Here is a 16997-nt window from a genome sequence, read left to right on the forward strand (position 1 = left end):
AATGTGACCCTTCAATGTATAAATATTAAGATATTTAATGAGTCAAGTTCATTGATTACTTAAATGTTTAATGCTTTGTTAACCAGAATGAGAGTTGCTTACTAAAATCTATTTCTCGGATAATTCTACTTAAGCAGTAAATTCTTTGATTATTCTACCCAAGTATAGATCATTGTTTAGAAACTTGCTAATAAGAAATGCAGTTGTGTTTCTAGATTAAGAAACACAAAAACTAATGCCCATAGAGGAAGAAAAACAAAGAAAAAAATGAATGATTACATCACATTATCTTCCCTCTTTGTACAAACTGAGTATACCTTACCTAAAGTGTTTGGGACCAGAAGTGTTTTGGATTTCAGGTTTTTTGTTTTGTTTTGTTTGAAATATTTGTATATTCATAATGAAATATATTGGGGATGAAACCCAAATTTAAGCACAGAATTCATTTGTTTTTCATCATACCTTCTAGACATAACCTGAAGGTAATTTCATGCAATATTTTTAGTGCACTTGTGTTTTGACCATAAGCCATCATGGTCAGTAAGTCCAGTGTTGAGTTTTCCACTTGGGACATGATATTGATGTTCAGAAACTTTCAGATTTTGGAGAATTTTAGATTTTTGAATTTTTGATTATGGGCACTCAATCCTCATTTGAACTGAAAGGTACTCAGGTAGGAAATTTTTAAAAAGAGGAATATGAGAGTTAAAGAATTATTTTTAAGTATGATTTTTATATCTATTATCATTTCCCCATTCCTAATTCCTCTAAATCTCCATCATTTCTCCATTCATAAATGCTATTTGTTTGTAGGTGATGGGGAGGGAGGAATTAGAGAAATAGAAAAGGTCTCTTCCTCTAACAAAATATACTGCTTTGTAGGAGAAACTGACATTTAACAAATAATCAAATATGTAATGCTTTACAAAGTGGTAGAAGAGGAATGAAAGGACATTAAAACTAGCACAAACCAGCAAAAAAGGGGCATTAAAATTTAGATTTGGAGAACTAGAAAGGTCTTTCTGACAAATTCATTTGTTAGTTAAAATCTGAATAATGAGTAGGGATTAGACATTTAAAGAATGAGTTAAATTGACCAAATTATGTTATACATATATATGAATGTACTGCAATGAATTCCACTTTTGTGTATGTTTATAAAGCAACTGTTAAGAAATAATAAATACATAGAAGGAAGACCAATAGAGTAGAAGAAGGGGACAAGGGGACAGGTGGAGAGGAAGAGAAAGTAGAATGGCTGGGATTGTAATAGAGCAAATTATATTCCACGCATGTATGAATATGTCAAAATGAACCCCACTATATGAATTCACTCATAAAAACATAAAAGATTGAGTTTCACTTCTTTCCAAATAGAAGAAACCACATGTACAAAGATCCTGAAACAAGATTTAATAATGTATCAGTCCCTACACAGGAAGCAAGAATTCAAGGAAAAATATTGTATAATGAAGGAAAAATATTGTATAATAGGCAATCAGTTTTAATTTGATTTGGTTTACCTCTGCCCCAAACATGCCCACATATACACATATGCACATACAGTGCTTGCAGGTACATGAAGGTGTATACTTTGTTACGATTTCTAAAAGCATTCTCATGCTGGTTCATTTAGACTGCCACATTTCTAAATTTATGTTTTAGGCTCAAGAATAAAAATCTTTTTTTTTTTTAAACTTTTGCCAATGACACATAGGGGTTTGTGCTGAGCTCCAGGACCTGAACAGACTGGACCATCAATGACAATTCATTTTGAATATGCTCTTCTCTGCACGTGGCCACCTGCTGGTTAAGCCTTCAATGTTTCTATTGCATTGGTGTGAACAGTGTGTATGTTTGTTTCTCTTCTTTTCAAATCTCCCTGGCCCTGGATTAACCTTTTTTCTTGAGCTCCAGGTTCTCTGAAAGGGGACTGTTACCTCAAATGACTAAAAAGGATTTGAGAGCTTTCTAAGCTTTGCTTAAGAAAGTACATTCTGAATACACTTCAAATCTGTAGATATAAATTTATTTATCTGGGAAAGTACATTGGGCTTTCATTGCATAAGCAGGAGAAATAAAATACCGAATATGACACAGAAAAAAAGAGGTGAAGCCCGAAGGACCCATTATCAAATAAGCAGTGCCTGTTTAAATAAACGAGGAGGCCTGTGGCAGCTGCTGGTGAATTATAATTGGTGACAAAGGAAAGTAAAAATATCATTAAGTGCTCTTTCCTATGTAGGGTTGGTATGAGAGGGGGTTGCGGTGTTGATGGAAAAACTAAAAAAAAATGAACTGCGTTCAACTCAGAGAACAGGGTAGATGTGAATTTTTTCATTTTATTTATGTTTTTGAAGAGAGGTAGTAGAAATGCTAATTTTGCCATTTTGAAAATTACAGAAAGCTGAAATCGATGGAGCAAAAACACAAACCCACAAGGCCAGCCAGCCCTGTGGTTTGGATAATGCCCATTGTGTGGCTCATTAATTGCGTGTCTCATTTATCATCTCTCCCTGTCCCTTGGGGGGTTCCCGGGAGCAGGGCTGGAGGCTTCTTGTGAAGCTTCTGGAGGATTTGGAATATGCTGCTCTGGGAATCAGGGCAAGGAGAGATTTCAACCCTATGAAAGGTGGTGTCTCCTTTTCATCCTAGTTATTTTGTGAGGCCTCTTTATAATCCTGAAATGCCTCCATTCACATGCATATATGCTGGCTTTATCTCAGTGTCAGCAGAGATGAGGGAAAAGGATTTTTCCAAAAAGAGTACAGGGTGGGGGTAATATATCTAAAATCCTTGAAAACAATACCAAACAGCAATATGAAGAAATTAACTCACAATAGTGTACTAGCTGCAATATAAAGTAAAAAATAAATGCATTAAAATAATAAGTATCATAATATGTAAATTGTCAGATGTAAACAGCCTTAAAATGAGATGCTTGTTTCTGTACTTTGAAATGGTCTATAGGCAATAGCTACAAATATAAAAGATGCATGCATGTTGTAGGTGATTTCATTATTTCTAGCAGCATTGCTGTCAGCAATATAACTTTCTAAAATAGTGAATAATTCTTTTTGAAACTTTTGAGCAAAAACTTAAGGGTAATAATTCCTTGATTTACATAATAGTTTGCATTCCAGGGAAATTCAATATATACTAAAACTGTGCACAAAATACTCTTTTTGTTTTTATGTAAAATTGAGTTACAGCCTAATCACAGATAATTATAAGCAGTTTGTTCTCCTACACACTGTAATTGTACACCTCCATGATGGAAACCTGAATGTATAGCCATGAGTGTATTTATATTTCTGACCTTTACCTCTGCTGTGATCTCAACACTCATACATTCAAATTTCTACCAACATATTTTTATTTTAAGGAAGAAATGGCATTTGAAATTTGGTATGTTTAGAACAAAATTTCTGATCAACTTCCTACACCCATCGAAAAGCAGATTCTCTTTTTCTGATCTCAGTAAATGTTCTGGTTACTTAGGTCAAAACTTTGGACTCCTTGATTTTCACTCTTTCTGTGTGCCTACCATCAATTCTCCAGAAAACCCCATAGACTATCCTTTCAAAACTACTCCAATCCCAACATTTTTTTCTATTGCAACAGATCAGCCAGCTTCAAGTTCCTACAACAAAATACTTGAGGTAACTACTTATAATGAGAAAACGTTTATTTAGGTCAGTTTTGAGGGTTTGAAAGCATGGAACCCACATCAGCCAACCTGTGGTGAAAGTGGCAAATGACTCTAGTAATGGTGGGAGTGTATTTGGAGCAACTGCTGACATCAGGAAGCCAAGAGAAAATGAGGCTGGGTCCACAACCCCTTTCCAGAACAGGCCTTCAGTGATATAAGGACCTCCCACTGGGTCCTACCTCTTAAAAATGCACAGCATCTCTCAATCCTATGGCGCTGGGGGCCAACGTTTGTAGGACACTCATCTAAACCATTGCATATGGTAACCACCTGCATCCAAGATGCTCATACCTTTCCTGTATTGTATCAATATTCTCGTAGTTGTCCCCTTGGTTTCTCACTATTCCTCTATAATCTATACTATCACAGATGAAACTAACATCCAATCACATCTCAGTTGATTCAAACCCCCTTAATACCCTTGGTGGCTCTTGCTGCACTTAAAATCTAAGCTTGTGCCATATTTTCCTGTGCTTTCTCCCTTACTGTCATCACATAGCCTTCCAACCTCCTATCGAGGGGCTACAGCCTGCTCCTCAGACACAGCCAGCAGCACTCCTGCTGCTGGGCTTTTGTACTTGGTTTTGCCCTCTGACTACATTGCTGTTTCCCCAGGTATCTACAGATATCTCACTTCTTCTCTTCCTTCAGCTACCTGCTCCATTGTGTCCTGCAAGGTTGGGGTAGAAGAACATTTCAACATCAAAATCAACCTGGAATTTTTTACAAATAGCAGAGAAACAATGACAAGTACATTTTGACTATGGTTTAAAAGGCAGAAAGAGAAATAATTTTGGAAATGTTAGCACAAAGGAGGTTTTGAAGGATGTTGAATCCTGGCTAAGGAGTTCTACTTTCATCCTATCGTTAACAAGAATTTGCAGATGTTTTGAGCAGGGAGTGGAACAGTACAAGAAGGTTTACCTAGAAAAATGGTTTGGAATGAGTCACTAGGGGCAGAGATATATATCAAACAGCTTATCCACAGTGCTATTGCAATTGTACAAGTGCAGAGTAATAAGGAACTAATAAAGAGAATTCATCATTGAATTGGAAAAATTATCCAAGAAAGATTAGTCATAAAATATGTTAACTGGATTGATTTGGAAGACAATTGTATTTGCTCAGATAACACTTTAGTGACACAATCTCTGAACATTCCATTCATTAATTCAGTTTATATTACCTTACATAATATTTCATTATATTATACTACATTGTAGTGTTATGGTTTGTATCTGAATGTGCCCTGCGGGCTCATATGTTGAAGACTTGGTTCTCAATGCAGTAATGTCCAGAGGTGGGACACTTGGGGAGTCATTGGATCATAAAGGTTCTAACATCATCAGTGGAGAAATCCATTTTTTGGTTCATAGCTGGTGACATCATGTGAGGTGATGGAAATATTAGGAGGAGGAACTTTGGAGATGGCAAGTTACTGTGGGCATTCCTTAAAAACTCATCTTGTCCCTGCTTTCTCTCTCTGCTTTCCAGCTGCCATGTGGTGAGAAAATGTCCTTTTTCCTAATGTGCTGCCATGATCTTTCCGCTTCACCTCAAGTCAAAACTGGCCATGGACTGAAAAATCTCTAAAACCATAAGACAAAATAAAATGTTCCTCCTTTAAGTTGTCTGTCTTAGGTATTGGACGTATCAGTAAAAAAGGGCTAACATGTATATTATGTTAGTGATTTTCCCCATACCTTATTCCCTTTCTCTGCTTTATTTTAGACCATGGTGTTGGCTACAAAATTGAATACCAGGTACCAGCGAGTCACCAAATGATTTCAGTAAAGGGCCAGATAATAAAGATGTGAGGCTTATAGACCATATCATCTTTATTGTGACTATCCAACTCTTCCATTGTTGCATGAATGCAGCCATAGGCAGTATTTACATAAATGGGTGTGGCTGAGCTCTAAGAAATTTCATTTCTGAAAACAGGTAATAGGATATATTTGTTGTAGGCACTTCACCAACTCTGTAGAGAAGTTTGTACTCTCTCTTTCTCCCTCTCTTTGTTTCTCTTTCACCCTGAGGAATATAGGGACCATGAAGACAGACCCTGAGGACAGACACTTGTCTGTTTTGTCCATTGCTCTATCTGTGGTCTTAAAAAAATATGGGCACATGGTTAGCATAAGGTTTACTATAAAATGATTAAGGTCATTTGAAATTAAGTGGGATAGAAAGAATATGAAATGTTCCCTAACCTTGTCCTATCCATATTTGATAGATATAAATATTTACTAAAATAGACATATGCAGATCCCTTATTTAAAAAGTCAATATTGACTTTTCATTGCCGACAGATTAAGTTTAAGCTTCTTAGTGCAGTACATAAAGTGTTGTTTAGAAGATACCTGTGAGTTGATGCAGAGAAAACTCTGGTTTTTTTTTAAGAATTAGAAGTATAATTATGAGAACACCAGAATAAGACTGAGTCAAGTTAACTAAATTCAAAGGGAGTCAATGAACAAACTGAAATCCCAATGTACTAATTTACATGAGAGATATATCTATTAGATTGGCTGGGTTTCTTTGGTTGTTGTTTGTATTGTTTAGTTTTTTTCAGAAATGCATACCAAGAACTAAGAACAGAATGTCACTGTTTTCTTTCAGTGTATCACCAATCTGTAATCAAATCTATATAATAAGAAAATTCATAATAAAATGGCTTTTTGGCATAGGGATATAACTCAGTGGAATAGCACTCACCTAGCATGTGTGAGGCCTGGGTTTGATCCCCAGTACCAAAAGCAAAACAAGCAAAGATGAAGTTTTCCGAGTGAACTCATAATTGCCACAAGGATATTTAGTTTGTTCTGAAATTAATTATATTATGTAATAATAATATAAAGGTATCAAGGGAAACTGAGGTCCTGGGATCTATGTCTTTTGCAAACTTCTTATCTAAATGGTCCTACTTTCTTCTGTATTACTTAACTTAACACATAAAGTTTCACTGAGGAAAAGTTGTATTTGCTATGAGAAACACAACCTACTGCATTTCTTAGTTTGATGATCATCCTGACAGTCTCATTATTTTCCAATATTTTAATAAATGCTTTGGGGTCAAATACACCCTTTCCACTGGATTGTGTTGGTTACAAACTGCAGCTGTTCAGTTCTTTGATTCTTCTCTCTGTGTGATTATATTGCTGTAAAAAAATAATACTTGGATTAACTTTTTAAAAAGTATAACTTAGTATCTTTAATCAGGTCACATCGAAGCCTTAACCTCAGAGAGAGTCTGTCTATTTAAAGTGAATTAACATCTCAGCTGTGATCCATTATATATTTATTTCATACGATAACTTTCAGATGTTAATGCTATCTGCCTGTTTCCAAATCCTCATTGTTCTCTTAGTTATTATCCACAAAACTCTTTATCTCACCTCTAGCCTTTCTATTTGAGCTGCACTGAAATCCTCACTTTTGCTCCACACAAAGACCTCATATGCTAGTTTTTTTGCATTCTGTTTTAACTTTCTTGATATACATAATATTCCCCGTATCCTTTTATTTCTCTGTGTAGGGTTTGAATTCCCAGACCCAGCTGACTGAACATGAAACCTAGCATAGCAACTTCCCAGCTTAAAGACAGTAGGCAATCTGTTCATCCTGTGCCTCAGTTCCTCATCCACAAAGTGGGAACACTATCCTGACAGTTGCTGTGAGGCTTAAATGAAATAATTCAGTCCCTAGCATAAAGTAGGTGTTCAATAAAATGAAGTTATGAGTATTTTTACTTATCCTTCATGACCCCTATTAAATATTATTCTCCTTCTGTATGAGGTTTTCTTCAATGCTTTGATGTCATGTTCTATGATTATTATTATATAGACAACTGACAGGTCAATGGGAAAGCTCAGGGATAGCACTGAGGGGGTAGTGAGGCAGAGTTGAAGGAAAATGAGGTTAAGTTGAAAATAATCTGTGTCTCCTGAGGCAGAAGTAAGCCACCTCTGTATTTCTTTCATGCCTATAAGCAGCCTTGGCATGATGAAATCCAAAGGCCAGGATAAAAATAAATTATTTTATTAAAGTTTTATGTTAATAAGTTGGTTAAAGAAGGGTGCTTTTCCCTGAGGAAAAAGGCAAGTGTCAGACAGATGGAAGAAAGAAAATGTCATACGGTCCAGAAATTCATGCAAAATGAACTGCAGGCACAAGTTTTAGGGATAGAAAATAAATAATGGTGGAGAAGGGGAAAATCTATTAAACTGAACATTATGGAATTTAGTTGAAAATGTCTGCCCAGTGCCAGGATCTCTGTCTGCCAACATCAGCTGTGACATTGTATATGTACTCAGATGTGCCTTATAGGTTTTTTGGATGGAAATAAAGCTGTAGAGGGGCTAAGAAAGAGGAGTCTGGCTTAGAACACATTACTGCAAGTATCCCTGATCCTCTGACATCTCTCCAGCCTGGAGTATGTCAGACAGCCTTGGACTCCCAAAGATAACCAACTATATATTAAGTACACATTCCCAACTAGTAAATGCATATTTTAATTTTATATGAAGCCTAAGGTAAACAGAAGAAAAAATCTGTTTTGAAAAGGCAATAGCTCTCTGAGCTAGCTATTACAAAATAGTAAAGGAGACAGTGATTCAGGGATTTAGTGTAGACTGTCCTCCAGGGACATCATCCCACTGTACTTCTACAACTAAGACAAGATAAATATTTTCAAGAAAATAAGAATTGTAATCTTACAAACAAATCACAGAAGTTGGCACTTTCTAATTCCCCAAATCTATAACTTTGTTCATATCATTTCCCCAAACTTAGAATTTCTTCCATTTTTTTCCCATTGTCAGACCCAGATGTAATATCAGTTCCTCCATAAAGATTTCCTGTTTATATCAGTCTAAGATTCTCCTCTAATCTTCTGAATTTCTTTAATGCTAGTTGTCTATCCCCATACAAATGGCAAAAAGCAATAATAGTGCTTGAGAAAGAATATCCATTTTTCACTTGAATCTTTGTGTTTTTTTTATGTATTAGAATCAGCCTTTCCTTTTCTATACTTCTATAGTGGTTTTCTTGTGTGTATTAATTATTATCACAAAAGTAGTATTGGTTTATCAGAGTATATTTGTAAAATACAAAATATCATAAAAATTGAAGATAATTTTAATGTATATTTCATAAGCTCACAACAGTGGTGGAGAGAGATGATTTTCCATTGCTATAATAAAATACCCACAGTGAGTAATATGTAAAGCAAAGGGACATTTTTAGCTCATAGTTTTAGAAGTTCAAGAGCATGATGTAAACAGCTACTCTGCTTTGGTGAAGACCTCTTTGCTGTATCCTGTGTTAGGAGGTACCTTGGGGAGAATTGCCTGTGAGAGGGAGAGATCACAGGGTAACACAAGAAACCCTAGAGGTGGAAGAGGCCAGGCTTGCTCACCTTCCTAAGAAGTAATTGGTATCCCAGGACAAACTACTGTATTATATTCTGAGGGCAGAATCACAAATGCTAATAATTTCCTGCAAGACTCCACATATGAAAGATTCTACCACCTCTGAACATTGGCGATCAAGCTGCCAATAGGTTAACATTTGGGGAAAAAAAAATTAGACTTTGTCTAACCATAACAATGTTCTTACCTCCAAAGACAAAAATTAATTGAAAGTGAAGACAAATAAAAGATATCTCATGAAAATAAAAGATATCTCAAGAGAATTGTGGTTTTTATTCTATTATAAGACAAATCCACTTAAAATTAAAAACCATTATAAGAGAAACATGAGAATATTACATATTGATAAATGGCTCAATTCCTATAGAATTTATAGCAAGTATACATATATATGGACCATACAACAGAGCCCCGAATATATGAAACAAACACTGACAGAATTAAAGGGAGAAAGATGTTCAGCTGTAAAACACTTCTTAATACATTCAAAATGATTAAGATCATCCTAAGTGTCCTCTCCAATTTCAATGGAATGAAGCTACAAATCAGTAAAAGAAAGATTTCTTCAAAATAAATTAATCTTTCCTTCATTGTATTTTCCAACTTGTTATGTATAGGGATAAATTTTATTTCTAAATATTTATTAACTAGAAAATTCACAAATATGAAGAAATTAAACAACACTCTATTAAACAGCAAATACACAAAAGAAGAACCATAAGGAAAATTAGAAAATACTGAGAGATGAATGAAGATGAGAACCAAAATAATAACACTTACAGGATTCAACACACTGCAGCATTCTTCACAGAAGTCAAAGGGTAGAAATAAACCAAGTGTTCATCAACAGATGTATGCATAAACAAAATACGGAATATTATTCAGCTATATAAAAATATGAAGTTCTGGTGCAAGCTCTAAAGTGGATGAGCCTTGAAAGTATTGTGCTAAATTTAATAAGCCAGACATAAAAGAATAACAATGGTATGATTCTATTTCTGTGAATTACCTGGAAGAGAAAAATTTAGACAGAAAAAAAAAGTAGATTGGAGATTGCCATGCTTTAGGGGAAAGGAGAATAAGAATTATTGTTTAATGGTAACAGAGTTTCTCTTCTGGGTAATAAAGAAGTTTTGGAAGCATAGTGGTATGTTTGCACAACTTTGTGGCCATAATAAAGGCCACTTTATTATGTTCTTAAATGTATTTGAACTGTCATATGTTATGTTTTATATGACTATGTGTATGTATGTGTTATAGTTTATGTATAAATATATCTATGTTTACATAGACATGTATATATATATATATATATTCTGGTTTTATGTATACATATATACATGCATGTTTGTGTATTTATATACAAATGAATGTATGTATATATAAACTACAATTTAAAAATCGCATAAATTCACCCCATAGCAATAAAATTTGAACTTCCAAGTCTGAGCATTGTTTTTTTATTACTGTTTTGTTTATTAAACCCTGCCGCTAATGATCCAAATATATAGCCAGAGGTGAATTTATCCCTACTTAATTTTATCAATTCTTGTTCTTTTTGCTACTATTGCAGTGTTAAGTGAATCTTTTATTTATCATATCTTCTAAATGGCTTTTATTTATAATTACAAACTATTTCTATATGGGATTTTAAAATTTATTCTAATTAGTTAGATATGACAATAGAATGCATTTTGATATATTGTACACAATGGAGCACAAATTCTCATTTATCTGGCTATACTTGGTGCAGAGTCATTCTAGTAGTGTAATCATACATGGATAGGGTAATAATGTCTGTCTCATTCTACCATCCTTCCCATCCCCACAGCTCCACCCCTCCTGTCACTCCCCTCTACAAAAACCAAAGTTTCTTCATTCTTCTAAGCCAAGTAATCTCATTAACTGTTCTTACTCTTTGCAATACTTGTTCAAATTATATCTCAGGTATCATAGGTAACAATTATCCCTAATAATGTAAAATGAATGAAGTACTGATAGATGCTACAACATGAATAAATCTCAAAAAGTCTATGCCAACCTAAAGGAGCCAGACACAACAAAATATCACACATTGCACGATTCCATTTGTACATTATGTGCACCCATAAATGTATAACGGAGATTTTTGTTATAGGTATGGAAAGAATGAGAACCGGGAGATAACATTTAGTGGATAAGAGGTTTTACTTGGAATAATGAAGTTGTTTCCAAAGTAGCAGTGGTGAATGCCCAATATTGTGATATATCAAATATTATTAAATTGTTTACTTTGCAGTACTCAATCTGATGATTTGTAAATTGCACCTCAATAAAATTACTTTTCAAAAGTCTAATCAAAACGGTATGTTGTAAAACTAAAATGAAAGCTGCTAAATGCCAAAAAGTCACTCATCATATTTATATGTATCTTAACTGTACACTGTTCTATCCCAATTTTTCCATAGTGTTTTAGCTATTGAGACTTTATTTAGTAAGTTTTAAAATTGGATAGTATGAGTTCTCTTTATCATTAATTTTAATATAGACTCAGACATATCCATATAAATATTAAAATGAGCTTGTCTTTATCTACAAAAAAAGTATGATAGGGATATAACTCAGTGATGGAGCACTTGTCTACCACACAAAATAAATAAATTAAACATAGCAACCAAAAAATAAATTCCACTGAGATTTTTGAGTGGGATTGCACTTAATTACAAATTATTTATGGTAGAACTGACATGTTATTACCTTGAATCTTTTCATTTATGAGCACAATATATTGCTTTCACTTATTTAGTTCTTCTAAAGACTTATTTTACCAGTTCATAATTTTCAGCATTCATGTCTTATACCCATGTTGTAAGATTTATGCTTAAGTAACTCTTTTTTATTGGGACAATTGCAAATGATATACTTTTTAATTTTTTATTATTTCTCACCCTCACCAATATGTAGAAATATGATTGATTTTTCGATATTGATTTTGTCCCCTACAACTTTGCTAAACTTATTGGTTACATAAGATTTATTATTTATTCATTTTTTATTTTTGTTAATTTGGGGGGCTTCTGTATATAGAAAATTATTTTATCTATGCATAGAGACAGTTTTGTTTCTCCTTTTGAAATCTCTGTACCATTTATATTTGCTTTTTTCTTATTTCACTTGTATGAAATTCCAGAACAATATTAAATAAAGGAGATAAAAGAAAACATACTTACTGCCTATTGATTGTCGGGGAAAACATTCAGTTTTTCACCTTTAAATGCAATGTTAGCTATATACATGCCCTTTATCAGGTGGACAAAATGCTCTTCTATTACTCATTTGGTGAATAGTCTTATCATTGAGATCTAGTTTTTAGGTTTTTGTTTGTTTGTTTGTTTTTACCTTTTAGTCTCTATTGATTGTTTTTTTTTTTCATTTTGGACATTAGTATTTTGAATGCCACTAGTTGACTTTGTTATGTTGAGCTAGCTTTGCATTCTTGTGATAAGCTCTGCTTGATTGTGGGTTATTGTTCTCTTCATATATTGCTGGATTCAATTTTCTAATATATTTATTTAGAATTTTATTTTGAGAGTCTGAGAATCACATAGAATGTGCAAAAAGTATTAGCTAGACTTTTTTCATGCTCTTCACCCACTTTCTTTCTTAACATATATAACCACAGTGCAATTATTAAAATAATAAAAATGATCTAGACATTATTAAAGAGACTAAAGGATTTTATTCAGATTTAGTCATATTTTGCATGTAATTATGTGTGTGTGTGTGTGTGTGTGTGTGTGTGTTTCTGTGAAATGTTAACACAGGTGCAGATTCATGTAGCTACCATAAAAATCGGGATACAAAGATATTCCATCAACTTTAAAATTACAATAAATCTCTGCCCATGGAAGATGTGTTCCCATAACCCCAGTAGATGTCTGAAACCCCAGATAGCACTGAGACCTATAATTTAATGTCTTTTCCATCTTAACTAAGCTCTTATCACATACTGTGGCTGTAACTTTTGCAGTGTGAGGTGTGACAGCAAAGCTAGCACGAATTTCATTTTCCTTTTTACAATTTCAGAAATAGAAGTTTCATTCTTATTGTAGATCTTAGCAACCTCAGTACACAATTTTCTTTCCCTATTAAATTAAGAAGTTTCACCTTTTTGCTTAAAGGAAACTCTTTATGGCTTCTCTTTGGCATATTCCAATTGCTAGCATCACTACTCTTGCGCTTTAGGGCCATTATTATGTAAAATCAGGGTTACTTGCACACCTACTGCCACACTAAAACAGTCCTCTGATAACCAAAATGGCTACAAAGTATGTGAAGGGCAAGTGGCATATACACAGCCTGGTTATGCTGGACAAAGGGGTGATTTAATCTCAGGCAGAATGGGACAGGGCAGCATAAGGGTTCATTATGCTACTCAGAATGCCATATAATTAAAACTTATACACTAGAAAGGCAATATGTGAATCAATGGAAGGGTAACTGATGTGATACAGCAATCTGTATATGGGGTAAAGTTGGGAGTTCATAACCCGCTTGAATCAAACTGTGAAATATGATGTATTAAGAACTGTGTAAGGTTTTGAACGACCAACAATAAAAAAAAAAAAAAAAAAAAAACTTATAGATTGTCAGTTTCTGAAATTTCCCATTTAGTATTCTTAGACTGCAGTTGACTACAGGTGAATAAAACTGGAAGGAGCAACCATGGAGAAAGGAGAGTACTGTCCACCTTATCTTCACTCCTCCTCCCCTGTTACTACGGATCCTTTTCATTGTATGATTCTATCATTAGAGCTGTATCAATTGAATCATATGTTATGCAACCTTGGATGAGTGGCTTTTTCCCCCCTTCAACCTAGTTCCTTTGAGATCTAGCCAGATTTTACATGGGCAGTAGTTTCTTCTTCTTCTTTGCCAGGCAGCATTCCCTTGTATAAATGTGCTGCAGTTTATCTATTCACCAATGAAGAACTCTTTCCAGTTTTGGGTTATTACAACTAAAGCTGTTATGAACATTCATGTACAGGTTTTTATGAGAACATAATTTTTGTTTTTCTAAGTTAAATACCCAGGAGTGTGGTTGCTGAGCCAAGAAATTGTGAAACTGTTCTCTGGAGTAGCCATACCATTTTTCATTCATGCCAACAAAAAGAGATCCAGTTGTACTGCATCTGCATCATCCTTCAGCACTTTTCACTTAGTGATTCTAATAGGTAGTATCTCATCATGGGTCCAAATTAAATGTATCTCTAATAGTTATTGATGTTGATCATACTATATCCCCTTGGCTGAATGTTTACTCAAGATTTTTGCCCATTTTGTAAATAGATTGCTAGTGCAACTATTGAATTTACAGAAATCTTTTTATATTCTGGATAGAATTATTTTACCTGATATGTGACTTGTTAATAGTTTTTGAGACTTTGGTTTGTCTTTTTTATCCTCTCAACAGTGTCTTCCACAGATTAAAAGTTTTTAATTCTGTGAAGTCCATTTCATTATTTTTTGTTAATTTTTTTTTTCAGTACTAGAGATTGAGCTCAGGTGTGCTGAACCATTGAGCTACATCCCCAACCCTTATTTATTCTCTTTATAGACAGGACTTTGCTCAGTTGCTGAAGCTGGCTTTGAACTTGCAATCCTCCTGCCTCAGCCTCCTGAGTGGCTGGGATTACAGATGTGCAACAATGCACCTGGCTCATTTTTCTGTTTTTATGGGTGGTGATTTGGGTCACATGTAACAACTCTTTGCCTAACCTTAGGTGACACAGACATTCCCCTTTGCTTCATTTGTAAAATTTTATCGTTTTTAATAAATTTAGATCCATGATTTATTTTGAGTTAATTTTTTTAGTACATTGAGGAAGTTAGTTGGAAAGTTTCTGTTTGTTGCTGAGGTTTAAATGTCCTCTTCAAAACTCACATTGAAAATCAGTTGCCACTGTCAAGGTGTTAGGAGGTGCAGCCTTAAACAGATGATCGGGTCATAAGGGCTCTATCCTCATGAATAGATTGATGCCCTTTATATTGGGAGTGGGTTAATTATCTTGAGAGTGGCTTTCTTACAAGAGTGAGTTCTCTGGGGCTCTTGTCCTCTTGGTCTCATTCTCTCCCATGTGTGTATTCTCATGCTATGTGTTGCCTTCTACCATCACCTGATATCAAAACCTCTATATTGGATTTCTCAGCCTCCAGAATTTGGAGAAATAAATCTCTTTTGCAAATTACCCAGTATGTGGTATTTTGTTATAGCAACAGAGAATAGAATAAGACATTCATTTTTTGGCATGTGAAATTCAATCATCCTCACACCATGTGTTAAAAAGACAACTTTCTCTATGGAAATTCCTTTGGACTTTTGAGGGGAAAAAAAGGTATTTGTGTGGGTCTTTTTCTGCACTGACAATTCAGTTCCATTGATCTACGTATGTTCTCCCTCAAATTTCACTTGTATAGATTAATACACAGAATTAAGGAATCACTTCTTTCAGGGCTCCCTGATCTAGAATTCTGTTTTACCCTTCAGCTTCTAGATTTTTACCATTTCCTCTATCCATAAAAATAGAATAGTTACTGAAATTTTATTTATCTACACTGCTACAGTTCCTCCATAAGTTGAGTTGACCCGTGGGGCAAAACTATATGAAAAACAAAACAGCAAGAGACCCACCCCATTGCTGTTACTATTTTGATTTCACTTGAAAATCCACCTGTATTTTTCTTTTATAATCAAGAGTCTCTAAGGATTTGGGTTTTGGAGTTGTTTTTCTTTCTTGCTTTTTTTACTCTTATTTTTTTTCTTATTTCTTATTTTTGGTTGTTCAGTATTTTCTTGAGTTTTTTTGTTTGTAGGGAACCAGAGGGATGGTCGGTAGTGGTATTAAATCACTGAAGAAGAATAGGCTTAGTCAACTTATCATTCATGGAGAGATCAATCTCTCCTTCTAGATCAGAAATATTTTTTGGGACAGGGACCACCTTAGATACTTTCACTGTATTTCCCTTACCTCTAAGGAAAAAGTCTTGAAATATTAGGACTGCCAAAATATTGGTTAATGGACAGATTGGCTCCTAAGGGACTCCTGATGTTAAGAGTAAAGTTAAAAGTTATCTATTCCAACCTAACTCTTTTAAATGTGAGGTCCAGAAAGATAAAACTACTCATCTAGCTTCATATAGCAAGTGAACACAGCACTATGGGGACTAGAGGGGCCCTTCATGTGCCAGCTTTCTGTGGGTCATGTTAATGCTCTTTATGATTCTTATGATCTCATTAGGGGACAGACAATGGAATAGAAGATGGAGGGAACATGATTGGAAAGGAAAGCTGACTAACAGAATGAAAGTACTATGCCTAGAAAAACAAGGAATGAGGCATGCTAGACCTTTAGGGACCCTTCAGTACTAGAAATGGGTCCTGGTTTCTCACATACCCTGTGAAATTCAATCAACCAACAGCTTTTTTCTTTCCCAAAACTTACGAAAATTATTCAATTAGTCTTAAATAGATAGATGGTAACAACTTGAAAGAGAGATTGCAGGTTTGGGGATGTGGCTCAGATGGTAGCGCACTCACCTGGCATGCACAGGGTGCTGGGTTCGATCTTCAGCACCACATAAAATAAAGATGCTGTGTTTACCAAAAACTAAAAAATAAATATTAAAAAAATCTCTCTCTCTCTCTCAAAAAAAAAAAAAAACAGAAATACTAGATCGGGGTTGACAGATAAGGACAGATAGACCACAGATGCAAATAAGTCACAAGTGACTCCAGTATCTGGGGTGGAGACTGTGCCTGTGGATGTAAAAGGAAAGGATGAATTTTAGGGAGGAGAAACAGAGATGGGTTATCA

The sequence above is a fragment of the Ictidomys tridecemlineatus genome, chromosome 4 (assembly GCF_052094955.1).
Source record: "Ictidomys tridecemlineatus isolate mIctTri1 chromosome 4, mIctTri1.hap1, whole genome shotgun sequence".
NCBI lineage: Eukaryota > Metazoa > Chordata > Mammalia > Rodentia > Sciuridae > Ictidomys > Ictidomys tridecemlineatus.